The sequence below is a fragment of the Petaurus breviceps genome, unplaced genomic scaffold (genome assembly GCF_028583685.1).
Source record: "Petaurus breviceps papuanus isolate PSGF00001 unplaced genomic scaffold, PetGlider_PUasm1.0 90925, whole genome shotgun sequence".
Lineage (NCBI taxonomy): Eukaryota > Metazoa > Chordata > Mammalia > Diprotodontia > Petauridae > Petaurus > Petaurus breviceps.
In genome coordinates, this window is record NW_027187380.1 from 18,317,055 (window position 1) to 18,339,626 (window position 22,572).

The following is a 22,572-nucleotide window of genomic DNA, read 5'->3' on the forward strand; positions in this document are numbered from 1 at the left end:
GAAAATGGGTTATGTCAACTTCCAGGTCCTTTACAATGTAGTAACAATGTATTCCACCCACTCTCTGAATGACATTGTAACCTTAATCTCTCTGATAAGGTTTTCTTCATATAGCATGAAAAACTGCAAGGTCTCCTTAATAACAAATGTTACTGTTTTCCTAAAATTTCACAACTTGCCATATGACTGGACATTTTTTCAGTGGCTTTCTAATATTTTAATGCAATAGTATTGACATTGGGGCGGCTGCCCAGGAGCTCTCCTCCTTTGCTAAAGACTGCTTCTGTGTTAACTTAAAAGCATAAATACACACACACACACATATCTATATATAAACAGATGAATGAATGGATAAATGAATGATTGAATAAAAAACTCTGGTTATTCCATTCTCAGAGTTCACCAAGCACTAACATTCTAGAAAATCTGAGAGCTGCCAGCCTAATAGGTAGGCCCAAGAGAAAAAGGATTAAAGATTACAAAGTGTTTTCCTCAAAACCAACCTGTGAGACACAGTATAACTATTTTTATGCTTGTTTAGAATTTCATGACAATCACGATTTGGCTGTAGACCATCTTTCTAGAGATTCCCCTTGCTTCTCTCCCCCTCCCACTAGAGACACACAACCTTATACTCTAGCCATATGAATTAGCCAACTTTCTCTTTCCCAGACCTGACATTCCGTCTCTGACTTCTACATCTTTGCAAAGGTTGCCTTCCATACCTGGAATTCTCTCTCTCCTGACTTGCACCTCTGAATTTTTGTCTCTTTTTAAGATTCAGCTCAGTTTCTACCTCCTATGAAAGGTCTTTATTCTCCTTGATTGTTAGTATTCTCCCTACTCTCTAATTACTTTATATTTACTTTACATTTCTTTCTTGCTTTTGCCTAATGGAATGTAAGTTCTTTGGGGGAAAGAACTCTTTCAAACACATATTAGACATTTAATAAACAAATATTTGTTAATTCTGTCTCTCTCTCTTTTTGTTGTTCCTAACATGCAGCACATAGATTGGCTCATCAGACGTACTTAATAAATGCTTATTTAACTGAATGAGAATAATAGTTGGAGTAACTTTCAGATACATAGCTACTTACATTTCGGGGCCTAAAATATGACTTGACCCATCCCCAGATACAAAGACCAAATTGTCTTTCCAGTATGTTAGATTACCTCTTCAGATCCAATAGTTGATCATTTAAAGCCTAGAGCTAAAAAAAGAAAAACAAAATAGAGGAATCCTTGAAATCCTTTATATTGACCATTATAATCTAACAGAAATCATATTTCCAAAGTAGAAACATATCCTGGGACTAGTGTGGTTCATTTTAAATGAAAGTTTGTGACAGGTAAGAGATGCAGTAAGACTGTTGGAGAAGACAGGACTGCAAATCTTACCTCAGACACTTATTATAGGTGAATGAGCCTTTGCAAACCTTAATATGCTAAATAAGCTAATTATTATATATAGTCCTAAAAATACCTTTCAAAATGTTCTACATACATTTTTTTTTCTACTCAGTCCTCAAAAAATCCATGAGAGATAGTTATTCTATCCTTATTTTGCAAATGAAGAAACTGAGAATGAGACATTTAAGTGATTTACCCAAAGCCACTGCGCTGGGATCTGAGGTAGGATTTGAGCTTAGATCCTCCATACTGAGGTAAATAATCAGCTGTTAGTGCAAACTTTGGTACCTGACACATAGACCTTTCATTTATTCAACCTCCTATCTTGTTGATCACAGTGATCAGAGATAATAACCAGGACTGGATGGAGCTGTGAATTTTAAGCACACCAATTTTTAAGAATCTCTTTTATCCCCACAAACAAAAGGCCAACTCAAACAGAATAGAAATAAAATGGGAACTCTGGATTTTGACTATGGCATTTATAGGATAATATTTTGGGGGGTTCCTTTCAGGAGGTGATTGATGAATTCTTACAATCTTTGTTTCTTCCAATGGTCCTAATAGGTCCAGATAGTTTTCATTTGTTTTTTCTATCAATATAATTTCCAGGCCTTTTTTTAAAGTCACATTTTTCAGAGAGTCTAATGATTTTTTAAATTAAATTTTCTTGATCTGTTTTACAGGGTGCTTATTTTTATATCAAATACTTTATATTTTCTACTATCATATACAAAATTCCAAAAGATAAAGTTTCTGGGTATTAAAAATCAATTTATAGGGGCTGCTAGGTGGTGCAGTGAATAAAGCACTGGCCCTGGAGTCAGGAGGACCTGAGTTCAAATCAGGTCTCAGACACTTAACACTTACTAGCCATGTGACCTTGGGCAAGTCACTTAGCCCCAATTGCCCTGCCCTCCGCCATCCAAAAATAAAGCAAAACAAATTAATTAGGGTAGCCAATAATCAATAAATTGATGATCAGTGATTCTCTTCATAATCAAAGAACAAGACTTAAAGTCTTGGATTGTCTTAAATACCCCTCTGTCTTTCTGACAACACATTATTGGGCTATCCCCTGACCAGAAAAAGGCAACTTTAACTGGTTGACATTTAATGAAAAGGTGAGCTAGAAGCTCCCATCCCCTCCCTATTACCACATCACTGAAGGGGTAAGGTCAGTTGAGAAATGAGACTTGGTCATGAGTTTTGAGCCTCCAAAAATCCAGGCAAGGATTCTCCCCCCCCCCACCTTCCCTCTCATCAACAACTCTCTGACTTTATTTCTTCTTCATGCTAGGTTGCACCAAACTCTAATGAAGGGAGCAAGGACAGAAGCCCATCCCCTTCCCCCACCCCTACCCAATACTATTCACAGAGTGAACAGAACTCTTGTGTCAAATTGGGTGGGGTCAATCTAGTTAATGGGAAGATGCCCTGAGAAGACACTTAATGCTATGGCATACCTTAATTAGAATTGGTTGGGGAGGGGCTTCTCTTTAAGTTAGTATAAGGGATGACCTTTTGATAGAGAAGAAAATATTATAAATTAATATTAATAATAAAATCATACAGCATTAAAATTAATATTCCTAATTTCTATGTTTTCAATCTTTTGACTTTGTTTCAATATTTCTTGCTGTCTCATCAGATCACTGATTTCTCTTTCATCTACTTTATTTTTTAGGGAAACGGCCTGGATAAAGTTTACCACTTTCTCCTCTAATTATTCTTATCCTTCTTATTTTTTCCTACAGAGCTTTTATTTCACTTTTTAAATCCACTGATTCCTTCTTCCTAAGAATTCATGTAGAATTCATAATTCAAAAATTATGATTTTTTTCTTTGAATCTCTGCATGAATTTGTTGTAGGGTTACTCTTTCTTTTTTTGGGGGGGGCAATCTCTGACCTTATACTAATTTTTAATACAGGTTAAGTATTTTTAAAATTGTTTTTCTTTGATTTACTCATGCTTCTAGCTTTAGTTCATGCATTGGGGATTTATCCTAGGTTCAGACTCTGTATCCTGATGTGCTTTGGGGCATGGTAGTCAGTCCTGCTTGGTTATGTTCTGTGTCTGCAGATTATTTATGCTGACTTCTACCTTCAAGGATCCAGGGGTGGGGAATCTGTGACTGCTTTAACTTGAGTGTCCACCATTCCTATTGTCTCTTAGCTTCTGACTGACCTTCCAGGATTGGGGTAGAAGAAATACCTTATTAGAGTTGAGTATTGGATTTCTTAATAATAATTATTTTGTTTGATGTGAACTTAAGGGATTTGCTAAAGTAGGTATGAGGAAGCTCGGTATTCAGGCAGCCATCTTAGTGGAAAGTCAATAATCTAGTGTTCAATGAATATGAGAACATAAATTGCTAAGAAGGAAAGAACTTCATTATAGAATTAGATTCATATCAACATCTTATAACATATACCAAAAAGTTAAATATATATGTTAATATTCGAAGGTCCTGCCACATAAATGATTGATAGATGAGAGAGTGAGAGAAGAGGAGAGAACAAGAAAAAAAAACACTTTTCACAGCTATGAGAGAAGGGAATCCTTAAGCAAACAAGCGTTGGAAGAAATAAAAAAAAAAACATAAAAAATATGACAGGAGAAAGCAGGGCCTCATTCCGGGTATCCTTTTATATAGAGACCAAAGATCGGTAACTTCTATACTGCAGTGGAGACAAGATCTATCATTGGCATAACATAATCCCACTCTAATATTGCAGTGGTAAACAAGAACTGAAATTAGCAGTTACATGTAATGATATTAAAGGGGCTAGACCTCCTTGTGTGCCATACCTGGGAGAAATAAATAAAAAAAAAACAAAACAAAAAAAAAATGAAGACATAGATGTGATCAAGTGGGGAAAAAGCACAATTTTTAAAATTCCATAGGTTAAGGGAATCCCAAAATCCTAGAGGAAGAAAATAATTGTGAAATAAATACAAGCAGGGGCGGCCAGGTAGCACAGAGAGTAAGAGCACTGGCTCCAGTGTCGGGATGACCTGGGAATCAAACCTGGGCTCAGATACTCAGCACCACACCCAGAAATAACTGGCCGTGTAACCTTAAGCAAGTTACTTAACCCCGATTGCTTTAAAAAAAAAAAAGAAAAAAAGAAATAGATACAAGCAGAATTTCAGGGAAGAAAAGATTGTTCAAAGGGAATAAGTAATAAATGGAAGAAAGGAAGGAAATGCCAAAACAATCTTTTTAAAAAATGAAATTGCAGAAAGAATGAACAGACTGGAGCCAAAAGTAAAAAATCCTACCCAACTAGTTTACATCTGAAGGGGGAAAAAATAACACAATTATTTGAAGAGGTAAATAAGAAATAGGAAAACAAAGTTAAAAACCTAAAACTTAGAAGAAAAAAAAGTAAATGCATTGTCAAAAACGACTGGGAAAAAAACAGAACAAAGAGAGATCATTTAGGAATCTTTTGGCTACCTGAAAACTACACTTCAAGAAATTGTGAAAGAAAATTTCCCAAAACTTTTAGAGACAAAAGGAAAAAATTAAAATAGAAATAAGGCACTGGTTATTTTTTGAAATAATGATAAAAATAAAATTGATACTTAAAACAATAATTATTATAAATATTATAGCTAACATTTATATAGGGCTTAGTACATGTCAGGCACTGTGCTAAGTACTTTATAATTACTACATCATTGCTATCTCATATCCTCACAACAATCATGGGAGGTAGGTTCTATTATATCCCTATTTTATAGATGAAGAAGAAGCAAGCAGAGGTTTAAGTGACTTGCCCAAGGTGACACATCTAGTAACTGAGGCTGGATTTGAATTCAGGTCTTTCTCACTCCAAGTACAGCACTTTATCTACTGCATCACCTAGATGCTTCAAAGACATATAATATTAAACATTCAGAGAAATTTCAGAGCAAAAAATCTAGAGTTTTCAAATAAAAAAAAAACCTAGAGTTTTCAAATTAAAAAATATATATATATATATGAACTAAGCTGAGAAAAGCACCTACTATATCCCAGGTATTATCTCATTTCATATCTCATTACAAATATTATCTTATTTCACAACAACCCTGTGAGATGGTTGATGTTATTATCCTCATTTTACTGTTGAGCAAACTGAAGCAAACAGTAGTTAAATCACTTACCCAGAGTCACACAGCTAGAAAGAATCTGAGGTTGGATTTGAACTCAGTTTTTTGAATTCCAAGACCAGCATTCTATTCATTTTCACCTACTAGTTGCCTCTGAAATCAAGATCAAGCACCAACCAGTTTGGATTTCATAGGACATAGTAGCAACTAATGTAAGAAAAAGAAATTATGAAATTGATATGCCAAAGGGTAAAATTTTAAAAAGTTTATGCTCTTCAGTGAAGGTATAGACACTGCAGCCACTTGGAGTCGGCAGTCTCTGCCTCTCCTCCTCTTGACTCACCGCTATTTGCTCTCACCAAGGAATAAGTCGGTCAGGAAGCCGCTCCGCCGCCATGGCATTCAAAGACACTGGCATGACCCTTGTGGAGCCCAAAGTGGCCATTCACCAGATCCGGATCACCCTGACCAGCTGCAAAGTGAAATCACTGGAGAAAGTGTGTGCCGACACACACTTTCAGAGGAGCCAAAGAGAAGAACTTGAAAGGGAAGGGACCTATGTTCGAATGCCCACCAAGACACTTCGAATCACAACTAGAAAAACTCCTTGTGGTGAAGTTTCAAAGATTTGGGATCAGTTCCAGATGAGAATCCACAAATACATTATTGATTTGCACAGTCCTTCTGAAATTGTTAAACAGATCACTTCTATCAGCATTGAACCAGGTGTAGAAGTTAAAGTCACCATTGCAGATGCCTAATTAATCATCTCTTTTAATAAATTGATTGCAACTATTAAAAAAATAAAAATAAAGTTTACAAGCAAAAACAACTTATCCTGAAAAAAAAAAACAATTATCTAAGGGAGAAAATGTACCTTTCATTAAATAGAGAACTTCAAACATTCCTGTTGAGAAAACAAGATTATATATTACCAAAAATAATGATCCTGAAAAACAGAAAGGCAAGAATTTTTGAGTAATTTGAAAAGCATTAATGATAATTTTTATTACATTTTAATAAGGAGAAAGAGACTACCTTCTTGCTAATGATTCTTGGTTGTGAAAATGTGTGTGTTCTTTCCATTGATATTCTGTGGAATTTCTCAATCTCACTTTGACATCAGTTTCCAATGTTTCTTGATTCAGATTTTATTTTTTCATGACATTTTCCAAGAAGATTTATAATTCTTGGATTATCTCTTTATATCCTATCTTCATGTTCATTATTCATGTTTTAGAGAGATCTCTTGTTCTTCCAATCTTAGTTTTTGTTTTTAATTTTTTCCCATTCTGTTTCCCATTTGTCTCTGGAATTTTATATTTTATTTTAATACTTTGCAGGGTTTTTTTTTTTTGGTCTTTATTAATTTGCTTATTTACTTTTAGTTTACAAGATTCAGTTTCACCATTCCTTGAGTTTCAAATTTTCTCCCCTTTCTTCCCTTCCCTCCCCCACCCCCATGGCGGCATACAATCAAGTATAGGATCTGCAAATACTATCACATTACACATTAGTCAGGTTATAAAGAAGGACTGTATCAGATGGAATGAACAATGGGAAAGAGGAAACAAAACCAAACAAGAAAAAGAAAGAGAGCAGGCAGTTTGCTTCAATCTGCATTCAAATTCTGTTCTTTCTAGTTCTTTCTCTGAATGCAGACATTTCTCTCCATCATGAGTCTTTTGGAGTTGACTTATTACCCTACATTGCAACTCTGCAGTTTATAAAATGTATTGATATGAAGATTGTTTCTTCTTTTGTACTATTTTCTCTAGTCTTTCATTAGACTTGCTGATTTCTTTGTTATGTGTTCTAATTTCTATTTGGTTTGTTTGGTTTTGCTTTTGATATTTTCCCTTTGATTGTTATTATGAATCAATCTGGATGTTCTCATTCTTCCACTATCATTTCAGAAAGCTTTCTAGAATTTGTCATGCTATTTTCCCCTTCTGTGAAGTCTAGTGGTGATAGAGTGCTCATATATCTTCCTCGATGAGCTTCTATCTTTCTTTCTTTTTTTCTCAGGCCAAAACAATAGTTTATTATTTCAGCATTCAGCAACATCTCAGCCATCAAAATTAAAACTCTAACACCAAGGATGGAAGGAAGACTTCTCTACACCATGATTAGGTAGGCTGCATCAGGAGCCCCCCAGAGCACCATAGGTGGGGAGGATGGTGGTTATTCATTCATCCAATAAATTAGGAAGCACAGAATTCAGGGGCCCATTGCTCATTTCTGGGCTGGCATAAGGTCATCGATGGACTGGCCCTGCTCCAAATGCTTCTCCATTTCAATGAACAACTTCACACCATCCACCACCATCTGCACCAGTTCCACCTCCAAGAAGCCCAGCCGGTCAGCATTGGAGATGTCAAAGACACCACCCACAGCTGCTGTGTCCACACCTCCTGTCCCCCTCTTCTGCAGCCTCAGTTTCTTAAGCACCTCACCAAACTTCTCATGCTTGCCCAGATGGGGGAGCTTGATGTGGACGCCTGCAAGGAGGCCTGTGCCCAGGTTGGAGGGGCATTTTAGAATGTAACCCAGGTGAGGATTCCACATGAATAGTTCTTGGTCTTAAAAAGGGTTTCAATCTGGGTGAGCCCCATGCAGAACCGTGTGAACACCTCCTTCATGTTACCTCCCTTCTGCATGGAGATGACCCTCAGGTGATCTTCCTCATTGATCCACACCAGAAAGGTCTTGTTGTCATTGTGCCAAATGCCCCTGCCATTGGGCCAGTCTTGGGCCATGCCAGACGTCAAGAGGAGTGGGGAGACAGGCTCGTCGAAGAGGAAGTGGTCATCTATCAGCTGCTGCTGTTCCTGCTCAGTCATGTTCTTCAAAGCATAGTGCTTGCCATTCATAGTGCTTGCCAACCTTCTAGGCTGGACAGAGATTCCACAGATAGCTTCTCTATGGCCCTGTGCTCACCTAGGCTACAATGTGGGGGCAGGCAGAATCCTTGGATGCTCCGGCCAGTTCGAATACGGGAACTCAGCACATAGTTAGGATCCAGGTCATCACCACCCTGCAGATTGTCAGGGTTAAGATCAGTCTTATGTTCATCTGAAGGCTGGTAGCCTCTATGTAGGTCTCAATGATAGGATCAAACAGTTCCTTGAAAACGTCGTAGCTCTCTTCATCTCCAGCCACACAGCCCACAGTCATGATGAATGGGTGCCCTGGATTGTCCACACCGGTCTGGATGACATCATGCAGGGTGACACTGCTTGGTGTAGCCTTATCTCAGAGTTTTTCATAGAGCACAGGAGTCAGCACCTTCGCCATGTGGTTGTTGTGCGAGGAGAGGTCGGGATATTCCTCCTCAGGCAGGGAAGCGGGACTTCAGCATGTTGTGGCTATTGGAGAATGGCATGATGGTGGGAGGTGAGGGTACTCCAAGGGTTGCAAAGGGAGAGAAAGTTGGGAGGAGGATGCTGCTACTGCCGTTGCTGTGCTGAGATCTCAGGCCACCTAAGCCTGAGCTCAGTCACTGAGTCCAGCTTCTATCTTTCTTAATGACTTTTTAAACTTATCCTATGGAATCTTTGCTAAAAAAAAAATGCTTACTGTCAATCATTTCTCTTCATAAAACCCAGAAATTTTGTGCTCTTTTCCTAGAAATTTCTGCCTCTTTTGAGTGAGTAGTTATAAAACCCTTCTTTGAATGAAGTCTATTGTCTTCAGATGATACTAGTGGTACCTTTAACAGTTACACTCATCTAGGCTTCATCATTCTTTCTGTCCTTTTCACATCTGACTCTCTTCAGTCTTTAAAGTGGCACCTGGGAGCTGGTTACAAAAAGTAGGGGAATGGTCTCCCAGGATGCTCACAAGTGCCCCAAGAAGTCCTCACAGCTATGTCTGTTCTCAATTCCTTTCCCACTCCCACCAACTGCTTCTCTCTGTCAGCATGAATTACTTTTAATGATCAATGAATTTATGATTTCCTCCGTCTTCTTTCTCTTCCTCTTTCTCATCTTCCTGGCATCACAATCCTTCACAGCTGCCTCTTTTCCTTTTTCTCTAGTCTTCAGCTGGTCAAGTTTACTGGCCTTAAGTCCTCTAGTAGTGGATTTCTCTATGTAATATAGTAAAGGCTGGATAAATAAAATTACAACTGATACACAGGCTGAACTGGGCCAGCAAGAGATAAGGCAGAGAAGCCTAGTATGTCAGTACCTCCTCTCATTTGAAACCATGGCTTGAAAACTGCAAAGGAATTAAATCTAAAATCTGTGTCAAAAACTTTACCAGGCTCATGGTTAATGGGACAATGAAAATCCCTGCCCCTTCCATAATTTGAGAAAGGAAGCATAGAAATGCTGAGAACACTGGGAACAAAGGGTTGGTGAAATGGTCTTCAGTTGATTTTTTTCCATTTTTTTGAAGGTGTAAGAATTCCTTATCGAGGCAGCTATGTGGCACAGTGGGAAGACTGCTGGGCTTTGAGTCAGGAAACAGTGAGTTCAAATCCTATATCAGACATTTATAAGGTGAATGACTCTAGGCAAGTATCTCTGTTTCTCAGTTTCCTAATATGTAAGATAGGGATACTTCCTGGGATTGTTATGAGAATCAAATGACATAATATATGTAAAATAGTTTGCACACTTTAAACACTATATAAATGCCAGCTATTATAATTACTATTAGTTATTTCCACATATATATTTTTTTCTTCTAGTAGAGGAGTTTTCTAAATTTGGGAGCTGTTTTCATTCTTATATAGCATTTTTGGGGAAGGTCATTCCTAGGAGACCTCATATCTCCCATCTTTCTAGGATTATCTTTATGGGGTTTTCTTTAAATGCAACATGCCTACATGTTTAGTAGAAAAATATGTGATTATACAAAGGAGCTTGGAAGTTAGTCTCTGAAAATAGTGAGACTGTTTCTGCCCAAGGGGGCATGACCCACAAATATCCCCCAAAGGCCTTTATGTTTAGGCAAGAAAAGAGGTGCAAGTTAGAGGATAGCTTCAACATGTGTGTTTCACTTTGTAGGTTTCACTTCCCTCTCCACATTCCTTTGTCATTCTTTAAAGACATTACAACAAAAAATAACCCAACATCTGTGGTTGATGCTTCAGCCAAGAACTATATTTAAATGAATTCTACCCTTGCTGTGCAAGCATTTCAACAGCCTAATGTATAATAGAGGAGAGGAGGGGTATTAAAGAGGTGGAAATTTAGATAAATATACAATAATTCTAACTAATTAATAGGACCAAGTGGTTCATCTTGGCTAAAGGAAATATGTTGGGGTGATGAAGAGGAAATAAAGCAGATGGAGTCTGGGTAAATTTGCTCTGGGCCTGTTCATATTGCCAAAATCTTATTTCAATAAGTGCCAACACTAGAGAATTCCTCCAGGGAAATTCTTGTTCTGGGAAGGAGAGTATCTTATTGTTTCAGAAAAATGCCTCCATATATCAGGTCACAACAAAGCACTCTGATGAAATTGGTTTATAGAATAAAATCTTTGTCAACCCACTTCCTTCTGAGAATCACAGAATATGAGGCAGAACAGCTTTATATATTTTGAAGTCAAGTTTGACCTCTTATCCAATCTGTACATTCATTACAGAGCATCCCTCATATATCTTCATCCAGTCTCTACTGAATACCTCTAAGGACAGGTAGATCACAACTTTACGAGGCATCAATTTCTTTGTTGGACATGTTCATAGTGGTTTCTTATGTTGAGCTGACACACTAGCATTGTCCCAGTTATTCCTTCTAGAACAACATAGAACTAGCCTACTCTATCTACTTTACAATAGCCCTTCGGGTATCTGAATGTAGCTATTATGTCTCATTCGTTCAACAATCATATTTAACACCTACTGTTTGTAAGGCAATTCAGTAGATACAAATATTATTAAGGCACCATTCCTAACTTCAAGGAGCATCAGTTCAATTCAACAAGGCTTTATTGACTATCAATTTTAAAAAATCTATTTTAAATATCTATGTGTTAGACACTATATCAGTGACTGAGAATAGAAAAAAATGACAGTTTTTATTCTCATAAGATCTAGAAGACAGATAAAACATAGAAAATAATTATAATACAGTTAGAAAGTGATAAAAATATTTTTCTTTTTACCAGATATGTAACTTCAATGTTAGAAAGAGTTTCTTTATACCAAGAGAGAGCAATACCTTCTCTGAAAATTAAAGTCTTAGTTTCATAGGGATACTGAGAAGCTAAGTGATTTACTCAGTGTCACACAGGCAGTATATGTCTAAGGTATCTGAGGCCAGCTCTCTATCCACTATTTCACACTACCTCTCAGAATGCATAAGAAATACATTTATAGATTAAGAAGAAAAGACATTAGTAATTTAGGGAGAAAGGAAATACTTTTAGCTGGGGAATATTGAAGGCTTAAATGGAGAAAGTGCCATCTGAATTGAGCCTTCAAAGAAGGGAAGAATTACATAGCTGAAAAAGTTAAGACGTGAGGATGCAGGGGTTGGGGGGGTATGCCATGTCCACATGTATGAATATGGAAGATAGCAGATTAAGTGAGGACTAGTAGTCATATTGGCTAGAAGGCAGAGTCTATGAAAGGGGGTAGTGTGAAATACACTGAGAAGGTTGGCTGGAGTCGTGCAATATTTTGCATGTCAAACTAAGAATCTTCTATTTTATTCTATAAACTATGGGGAGCCATTGAATGTTTCTGAAGCAGGAAATAATCTGATTAAACTTGTGATTTATGTGATTACTTTGGGAGAAGTGGAGCCAGAAAGATGAGGTTGAATGCTGTGAAGATGTTCCAGGAAAGGAGTAATAAGGGCCTGAACAAATAATTGTTGACTTTAATTGAAAAAGAAAAAAAAAAGAGGTGATCAGCACTGTCAGAGGCTAATGCAAAGTCAATGACAATGGGAACTAAGGAAGAGCCAATGGATCTATCAGTTCCTGAAGGGCATCAATGTTCTTAAACGGGACGGCTTTAAGAGTATTCTGTGGGAGAATTTAGCTTGCATGAATATGGGTGGAGGGGAACCCTGGAGGTTACAATGGACTTCAAACTGATTATGGATCAACAGTGGCCAAGAAAATAAGTGCATTCATAGGCTTCCCCAATAGAAAGTAGATTCCAGATGGAGGGAAGTGATACCCCTGTCACATTCTTCCCTGGTCAGATCTCATCCTGAGTATTGTGCTTTGAAGTGATAGTCAAATTTCAAGGACCTTGGAGAGCTGAAGCATGTCCAATGGAGAGTTATAAGGATGGCAAAGGTATATAACAAAATGATTTATTAAAGGAATGGAAAAAAATCACTCTGAATAAGAGAATACAGGCGAGACATTACAACTGTGCTGAAGTATTTGAAGGGTTGTAATATAAGGCAGAACAAGATGGGACTTATTTGGCTTTCTCTCAGATAATGAAAGCAGGAGTGAGGGAGGAAGTTGCAGAGGAATAGATTTTGGCCTAATGGTAAAAAGAAAAACTTTCTAAATCAATTATTGTTCAAAAAAGGAATGAATTACCTTTATTGAAAGGTAATAATTTCTCTCAACACTAGATATCTTCTAGTAGTATCTGATTGCTGGGAATGGTATAGAGGGAATTCCTCCTCAGAGAAGAGTTGACGGTGTAACCTCTGAAAGGCATCAACCTGACATTCTATGATTGTGTGAGTTGATGGTGATAAAATGGAGGTATAAATGTAGATTAATCTTCCTGGGATTTTTTTTTTCATTGAAGGGGGAGAGAAATTTAAAAAAATGGCAGGGCCAATGGACATTTCTTTCCTAGGTATGGAGTCCTGGGTATATTTGTATAGAGAATTTAAAGAGAAGTTGAGACGACAGAGTGAATATTATCAAGACATCAAGGTGCTGAAGGACATGGGAGGGTCCAGGATTAATGGCATAGGGTAAAGGATTAAAATGTGGAAAAAAAAGAGTTATTTCTATGGTACTGGTTAGAAGGAGGAAAGAAAGAGGAAGATAATAGGTGAAGAAAGATTTTGAGATGCGGAAAAGGAAAATGAGGAAAATCATGAAGAGTAGAATCAATACTGTCAGAACTGGAAGTGACATTATTTGCTGAGAGTGGGAAGAAGAGTAGAATTGGAAAAGAGAAGTCTCAGGAATATTATAGAGAATTAATAACAGATGAATAAAAAAAATTACCACACAGTCTCAGTTGACTTTATGTATCATATGTTTGCATTGGACCCACCTGATATTGTTCAATAGCTTTCTTTAGAAGTGTCTATCATCTAGGAAAGTTGATCAGAGAAGGTGGGTGGTAGTGGGGTCACTTGGAGTTAAAAGTGGTAAGGGAGGTTCAACAAATGACCAAGTAGGCAAAGGATGGAGCTAAAAGAATTTCAGAGCTAAAATGAATGAATAAAAGAAAATACATTTATTAAGCACTTATTATATTTTGCTATGCTCTAGGGATACAAATATGAAAGCAAGACAGTCCTTGCCATCAAGAATTTCACAGTCAGGAAGCTAGGTGGTGCACTGCATGGAGCCCCAGCCCTGGAGTCAGGGGGACCTAAGTTCAAATCTCACCTCAGACACTCAACACTTACTAGCCCTGTGACCTTGGGCAAGTAACTTAACCTCAATTGCCCTGCCTTCCCCCCTGCAAAAAGAAAACAACAATAATAATAATAATAATTTCACAGTCTAACAAGGAGAGACAAAACATTTAGGACCTTTTAACTATAAGTCAGATGAAAATGATCTGTATAGTGCACATTTTTAGTGTCTTTTCTTTGAAAAAATAATTGAGTCTGATACTGAGATATTTGACAGTGCTAACTAAAGGCTTTGGTGGTATGAACCTTCTGTGTCCTCAGTAGCTGTGACTGCTGGGGAGAAGGAGACTATATCACCTATCTATATACATGTAAATATGTTTGTATGTTATATGTCTTTATTTCTCTCTATAGATAACATAGATATAGGCATATACATATACATATAAGCATTGGCATAGACATAGACATATATGAAATTATTTTGACACCCAAGTCCTTCTAAACCTAGCAGTTGAGACCTAAAGCCTTAGACTCTTTGACCAATCCTGGTCCACAGGCATAAGTGATAAAGTTTATGTGCCACCATCTCAAAAATACTGTAGGTTTTTTGGTCTTGGTCCTGTTCCAAAACTGACATTTTTCCTCCAAATAACTGGATTCCTGTTTACTATCACATTTCTGTGGTGACTTCATCTAAGGCTCCCATATCATAATCTTCTAGGTCTCAAACACCTAATTCTGGATTTATTGATACCAATGCCTATCAGATTAGACATTAGCTAACTATGTGATATTCAGACACTTAAAGTTTGGTTAGAAATGATCCCTTGGATCTTGTACTCTATTTGAAACTTATTTAATGGTTCTTAAGTCTTACCTACTCTTTCCCTCATAGACTGATCTCTTTATGTTCTGTTTTGGCCTTTAAATTAATGTGTTCTTTTATCAGACCCTAAATTTGTTCTCATGTTTAGAGCCTCTCATCTTGGTTAAAATTAGCATTTTTTTTAGACTGCTGGCAACAGCTTTGTCTTTTCTCATTAGTCCTGCTACCAGTTGGGCATTGTTTATAACAAGTATCATACTTTTTAGAGAACACTCGCTTGCATCTAGTAATGGTCACATTTAAAAAAATATATTTTTCCAAATTACACATAAAACAATTTTAATATTTATTTCTAAAACTTTTGAGTTTTAAATTCTCTCTTTGCCTTCTTCCCCTCTTCTTGCCTTGAGAAATCTTTCAAGTTGATATAGATTATACATATGCAGTCATGCAAAACATTTCCACATTAACTATGTTGCAAAAGAAGACATAGACCCCCTCCAAAAAAAACCGAGAAAAATTAAGAAATCTTTAAAAAGCAATCTTCAATCTTCATTCAGACTCTATAAGTTCTTTCTCTGGAGGTGGTTAGCATTTATCATCATAAGTCCTTCAGAAATGTCTTGGATCATTCTATTGCTGAGAATAGATAGGTCATTCAGAGTTGTTCATCTTACAATCGTGCTATGTCTGTGTACAATGTATTTGGTTCTGCTCACTTCACATCAGTTCATATAATTTTTCAAGCTTTTCTGAAACCAACTTACTTATTATTTCTTATAATACACTAGTATTCCATCACAATCATATACCAAAACTTATTCAACCATTCCCTAATTGATGGCATTTCCACAATTTCCAATTCTTTGCCACCACAAAAGACATATACATACACATATATAATATATATATAAACATATATGTATGTATACACATATATATAGAGAGAAATGTGGCTCATAGATATAGATACATCTATATCTATGAGAAAGGAAAGAGAAAGAGAGAGAGAGTTGGGTCAGTTCACAATTCCACCAACAAAGCATTAGTGTCCCCATTTTCCCAATCCCCTCCAACATTTGTCATTTTTCTTTTTTGTAATATTAGCCAATCTGATAAGTGTGAGGTGGTATCTCAAAGCAGTTTTCATTTACATTTTACTAATCAATAATAATTTTGTAGCATTTTTAATATTAACTATGGATAGCTTTGCTTTATGTCCTTTGAACATTTATTAATTGGAGAATGACTTGCATTCTTATAAATTTGACTCCATTCTCTATATATTTTAGAAATGAGGACTTTATCAGAAACAATGGCAGTAAAAATATTATTGTGGTCTTCAAACAAATTGTTCTCCTGGTTCCATAAGGTCCCCGTTTTAAACTTTTCTGTTTTCCTACCCTTTCACCTTCCTAGCCTAACTCTCAGGCCTTCATATGACCCCAAATGTGAGTGAAGTAGGGCAGAGGTGGGGAGAAATGGCTGGTAGTATAATAAATTAAATTCCTTCAAATACCTGAATATGTGTAAGATTGCCTTGACAAGGTTCACTAAAAATAAAGACAAACAGCTAAATTTCTAGGAATTTTCCCTCATTCATATCAACTGTTTTGTTTCCCACTTGACCTCCATAAAGTTGAGTGACAGAAAGCAAAGCTCAGGGGCAGTTAGGTGGTGCAGCACAAGAGCACCAGTCCTGGAGTCAGGAGGACCTGAGTTCAAATCTTGCCTCAGACACTTAACACTTACTAGCTGTGTGACCTTGGGCAAGTCACTTAACCCCAACTGCCCTGCCTTCCTCCTCCAAAAAAAAAAAAAAAAGAAATAAATATTTAACAAAATAAATAAAAATACAACACACAAAAAGGAAAGCTTAAGAAAACAGGAAGCTAGTAACCCAGTACCAACAAAATCCTTCTTTCAGACCATAATTTCCTAACAGTCAATTCTTTCTATGCCTTACCCATAATAAACTTATTCTTCATTTTCTCAAGTACTTTCATTCTCTACATCTCACAGACATCTCTATATCTCTCTCATTCCTGCTCTAACATCAGTTTCTCCCCCCACATAATTTCTACTCAATAGTTAATAGTTCAAATCTATATTATTTTTTGTATTCAATTCCCTTGTCCCTCTTTCTTATTGATATCTTGCCAAATCCCCACCCTGAATTCCTCCTCTCCTCTTACTCTTGTGTTATAGAGTTGAAGGAAATCATAAAACTGAACTGACTGGGTCCATTACAAATTGATACTGTTTAATCTCAATTTGATGTTAACATTTTATGTCTCTCTAGCTGACTATCCCCACCTCCCAGGTTATTTCAAACCTTTTTATTCTTTCCTCAAGAATAATATACTATTGCCTCTCCTCCCCCTTCTAGTTGAGAACTTCACCTCATATTTAGTGAGGAAATAGATCATCATAAGCATCTTCTCTTCTGTAAATTTGGAAATCAATAGACATTATTTTCTCTTTACTTAAGTCTCTAGTGAAAAAAGTGGCTCTTCTCTTCACCAAAGGCAACTCCTTTACCTAGCACCCATGATCTCATCTCTAATTTTCTATAAAAATTGCCACTTTTATTATCTCCCCCTCTTGCCACTCTTCTTACAGGTTCCTTTTCTGGTGTCTATAAAAAATACCCAAGACACCCCAGTTCCAAACAACAATAACCTTACTAGATTGTGAGATCTCCTCAAGCTATTATTCTATAGCTCTCCTCTCTTTTATGTAAAAATTCTAGGAGAGGGAGGGGAGGAGTGTTTATACATACTGCCTCTGCTTCCTTTCCTTCCACTCACTTCTCAACCTTTTGCACTCTGGCTTCCAATTTCAGCATTCAACTGGAACTGCTATCTCCAAAGTTTCAAACCCTCTTGATTTCTAAATATATTCATATCCCAGTCTTCATTTTCTACACATAATTTGCCATCATTGGCTACCTTCTCCTAAATATTCTACATTTCTGGGTTTTGTGACACTGTTCCAATATGTTTGCCTATTCTTTCTCCATTTGCTTTGAATATCATATTCCATAGCATGCCCTCAAACTGTGGGTGTACATCAAGGTCCAATCCTCGGTTCTTATCTATCTATCTATCTATCTATCTATCTATCTATCTATCTATCTATCTATCTATCTATCTATCTATCTATCTATTTTTACTTAATAATATCATTGGCAACCATGGGTTTATTATTTCTATGTAAGAGACTCAAATCCCTATATCCAGCCCTAGTCTTACTCCTGATATTCAGCTCAGTATCTGCAACTGCCTATTGTATCCTTATACTTGATGTGCCATTTTTGTAGTTGTTGTTCAATTGTTTCCTTCATGTTCAACTCTTCATGACCCCATATGAGTTTTATTTATTTACTGACAAAGATACTGGCGAGGTTTTCCATTTCTTTCTCCAACTCATTTTACAGAAGAGGAACGAAGACAAACAGAGTTAAGTGATTTTTCCATGGTCACACAGTTAGTAAATATCTGAGGCCAGATTTGAAGTCAGGAAAATGAGTCTTCCTGACTCCAGGCTTGGCACTCTCTCCACTGTACCACCTAGCTACCTTTGATATACTATAGACATCTCAAATTCAACTTGTCCCAAACTGGATTCAGTATCTTTCTTCCCAAACCCAACTTCCCCCCAAAATTCCCTTTTTCTGTCAAGGTCACCTCCAAGCATCTAGGCATCCAGATTCAGAACCTTGGCATTATCCTTAACAAGTCATTCTGCCTTGACCCATATACCAAATTAGTGAATTCTACCTCCATTACACATTTCACGTATATCCCCTTTCCAAATGCTAGGTTGGTTAACATGTACTTATCTGAAAAAAATATATACTGTGGAATTTTCCTGATTTGAAAGACCAAAACAAATGACCAAATATCTACAACCACAGTCCATCTCTCCCATAATGCTATGTTGGACTCTGACCACTATAATACTGTGGTAGTGAATTTAAGGCAGAACTGGTGAAAAACCTCTCTCTCCTAGGCAGGTCCAAAAGTAAAGCCCCACAGTCTACTGCTACTACTTCTACTCACTGCTTCTCACACCTATAATGTCCTTCCCACATTTTACCACTTATTCAAATCCTTAATAACTTATCTATATCCTATTTCAAAAAATGTTTATGCCATTTGATTGATACTCACATTTATTATCTTGCACTCCATTACCTTTTCATGTTCATCAGCCTTGTTTTGCCAACAAGATCATAAAATCCTTATGAGTACATTTTATATTTTGTACTTTTTTTCCTGCATTCTCCAAATCAACTAGCATATACTTTGCACATAGCAAGTAAATATTGTTGGGTTGATTGACAAATCAGTAATACTATCTTGAGGATACTGCTGAGAATAAGAAGAACTAGGAAACTGAACAAAATAATATTAAGCTAGTGGGATGAGGCTATTTTCAAAATTGAATTTAATTTCTTTCCCCATCCTGTAAACAGTTTTTAATTCCTTTGTTACATTAATGGGATGCCAATAGGTCCTGCCAGTTGGTTCCTAGCTATTTCAAGCACTTGGGAATTTCAACTTGTCACCTCTCCAGTTTTTATATATGAGTGTACCTCAGGTGCCAGCAAGATTAGACAATGTTTGTGGCTTCAGCTGAAGGTAAATAGTGGTGAGAGCTTGTTCTTTTCTACAGATGAGGATGCCAAAGAATGAATGAATAATCAAAGTTAACCCAAGTTTCAGCTTGTTGAGATACACACTGATTAGTTGACATACACTTTATTCCCAGAGTAATGAATGTTCTAAGAGAACATGGCACAAGGTCCTTGATTGCCACTGATGCCCAATCTCAAGCTATTTTTGATTTTTAAGACAACATGGATCATATTCAGAGGTTCAAAAATGACTTGTCATTCTCTTAGACCCACTAAAATGCACACTTTTTTAAACCTTGAATTTTAGGACTGAAAAAGGAATGATATCTCTGATGTATAAGTCAGAGGTGCCAGCAGAACATAGTTTGGCGTTTTAACAAAGCTCATAAGGTGTCTTAAAGTCAGATCTATTACATTTTATCCCCTCAGGGCTTTCTGGTATCTTGAAGGGTTTGGAGAATCTATTTTTTCCATCATGGCTCAAATTTCCACTAGCTGTCTTATCTCATTTTAGCACCCCCATTTCATTTAACTACTTAAATATTAGATTAGTTTTTACAAAGGGATATTTAATGACATAGCAAGAACAAACATAAACTTTTCTGCAGCACATAGGAAGCATAATCCTCCCTATGTTTTTTGGGGAGGCTGAGTTAGCATTCAGGCTCACAACTTATCTTAGTTCCTATATAGTATTAGCTCAATCAACTTTAAATACAAATCCAGAAATTAAAACTCCTAGGTTGACATTTCAAAACCCTGCTCCTTAGTGCATCACCACTGGGATAGATTCAACATTCGCTCTTGATGCTTAGATTTCTGCATCCCCATTACTGGTGCTCTCTGACTAGACTAGAGCCTTCACTCATTGCATCTCAAATGGAAAGGAAAGGTCGACGACCCAGGCCTGTTTCTTGGGGCTGCGTGTCCTAAGTGGGTAAAAGAAAGCAGATAAGACTCACATCTTCCCCATTCTCATATGGAATGACTGAAGAAGTCCCTCACCCTTTACTTGATGTTGCAAAAGCCACTCAGTTATTCAATGAGACTGTTTTAAAGATGCTGACTATTCCAATTATACACATAATTGAAAAAACGCAGTTTCCAAACACATGATAAGTCAAAAATGAATGCCCAAGCATGCTTAGGTCTTCAGTCTTGTACCAAGTGGATAGCAACATCTTCCACACGGATGATGCCATCTTAGATGGTTTGGACTACCAAATCTCCAAGAGTGTAGAGAGATCTGTAGACTTAGAATAAAGAAATTTAAGTTTTATCCCCACCTCTATCCCTAAGTAGCTATATGACCGACCCTGAGAAAGTCATCTCCCCCTCCACCTCTATTTCCTCATCAGGAAATAATAATAACTAATATTCATTATGACACATGGTGGGGGTCAGAGTCAAGATGGCAAAGTAAAAGTAGCAATTCGCTTGAGCTCTCCCCCCAAACCCTCCAAATACCTGTAAAAAGTACTCTAAACAAATTCTAGAACTATAGAACCCACAAAATGACAGAGTGAAACAAATCTTTACCCCAAGACAACTTGGAACATTGACAGGAAGGGTCTATCCTTGAAAACTTGAAACAAGGTATTAACTACTTCTGTTTCTTAAGTAACTTGAAACAAGGTGCTAAGTGTGTTCCAATACATGGGGATTTTCAAATTCCATTACTATTAGTGAAGGTGGACAGCAAGGGTCTATAGTCCTGGGCTGGGAGCAGAGCACAGTCTGGCATGGGCCGCACCAGTATAGACAGGCCCAGAGCAGACCTCAGGGGACTAAATCACTGGCAGCTCTGGCAGTTTCCAGACTTTTCAAACCACAAACGCCAAAGACCACCTCAAAGATCAGTGGGAAAACTCTGTGGGACCTGAGTGAAAGAGGAGTGAGGTCCAGCCCCAGCCAGAGGTAGCAACAGCTGCTTCAAGAGCTCTGGGCCCATAGACAGTGGGGGATCGAGCGGCTGATCAGAGGGGGACTGCAGGGATCTCTTTGCTGGCGCTGAGGCAGGATTCTCTTCCTTTGCCTGCTTGGATCTAGGTCGCAGTCCTGGGTGGTAGTTCTTGGGTGAGGAGGAGCACTGGCATGGTGGAGCTTGTGGCAGTGGTGGAGAGAATCCTCCTCACAGCTCCAAGGCAGAAAAGAGTGCTTGGGGTCTCTCACAGACAGGAGGTCAGGCAAAGAGAAGAGTAAATACCTCTCCTTTGATCGTAGGGTTTGGAAGAGCTGAAAATTTGCAGGTCCCTAGAAGTATCTCTGAAAACAGCTATATAGAAAACCCTTCAAGCCTGGGACAGTACACCCACCCCCACCCCCACTGGAAGCAGAGACCTATCTTGATAAAGTCAAGTATTTAGGAAGATGAGCAAACAGCATAAAACAAACAAACAAACAAAAAACTTAGACTAATCATAAGGCACATCAGCCTCTGTAAAGTTTTATCTATATTATAGCATTTGATCCATATAACAATATGAGTAACCTACTCTGATCCCATATTTTATAGATGAGGAAATTAGAGTCAGAAAGATTAAGAGACTTGTCTCTGATCATGCAGTTAGCAAGTATCAAAAGAAGAATCTGAACCTGGTTCCTATTTATTCCAAGTCTAGCTCTCTTTTCGGTATACCTTGAGGGGGATGGACTGGAAAAATCTCTTAAAGTTCTTTCTAGTTCTAAAGTTCTATATCTATCACACATATTAAAGGAAAGAGAAAAATGGCCAGTAAGAACATCTCCCCTTTAGCAGCTTTCTCTTGATTTTCTGAAAGCCATGTGTGTGGGGTACAGAGACCCTGTCCCAAATTGACTACTCAGAGACCTCTCAAAGTGAAGGTAGTTTTATTAGAATCTCGCGAGAAGTGGGCAGTCCAGTCTCTGGGACAGCACCGAGAGAGAGGAGGCCACCCCACAGAAGCCGAAGCCAGGTTAAATAGACAAAAAAATTACCCACTCCTCCCAACATATTCCCCCCCCCCCATGCAAAGCATTTGTTTTTGATTGGCTCTTGCAGTTACTTTTCCCTTATATGGCAGGTGAGTTGATAGT

At 37.5% G+C, this 22,572-nt stretch overlaps 1 pseudogene; it reads right to left on the minus strand.

Annotated features, from left to right (window-relative positions):
- Positions 1 to 7,517: 7,517 nt before the first annotated feature.
- Positions 7,518 to 9,020, minus strand: LOC138152579 (creatine kinase B-type pseudogene; annotated as a pseudogene).
- Between the last annotated feature and the right edge of the window lie 13,552 nt (positions 9,021 to 22,572).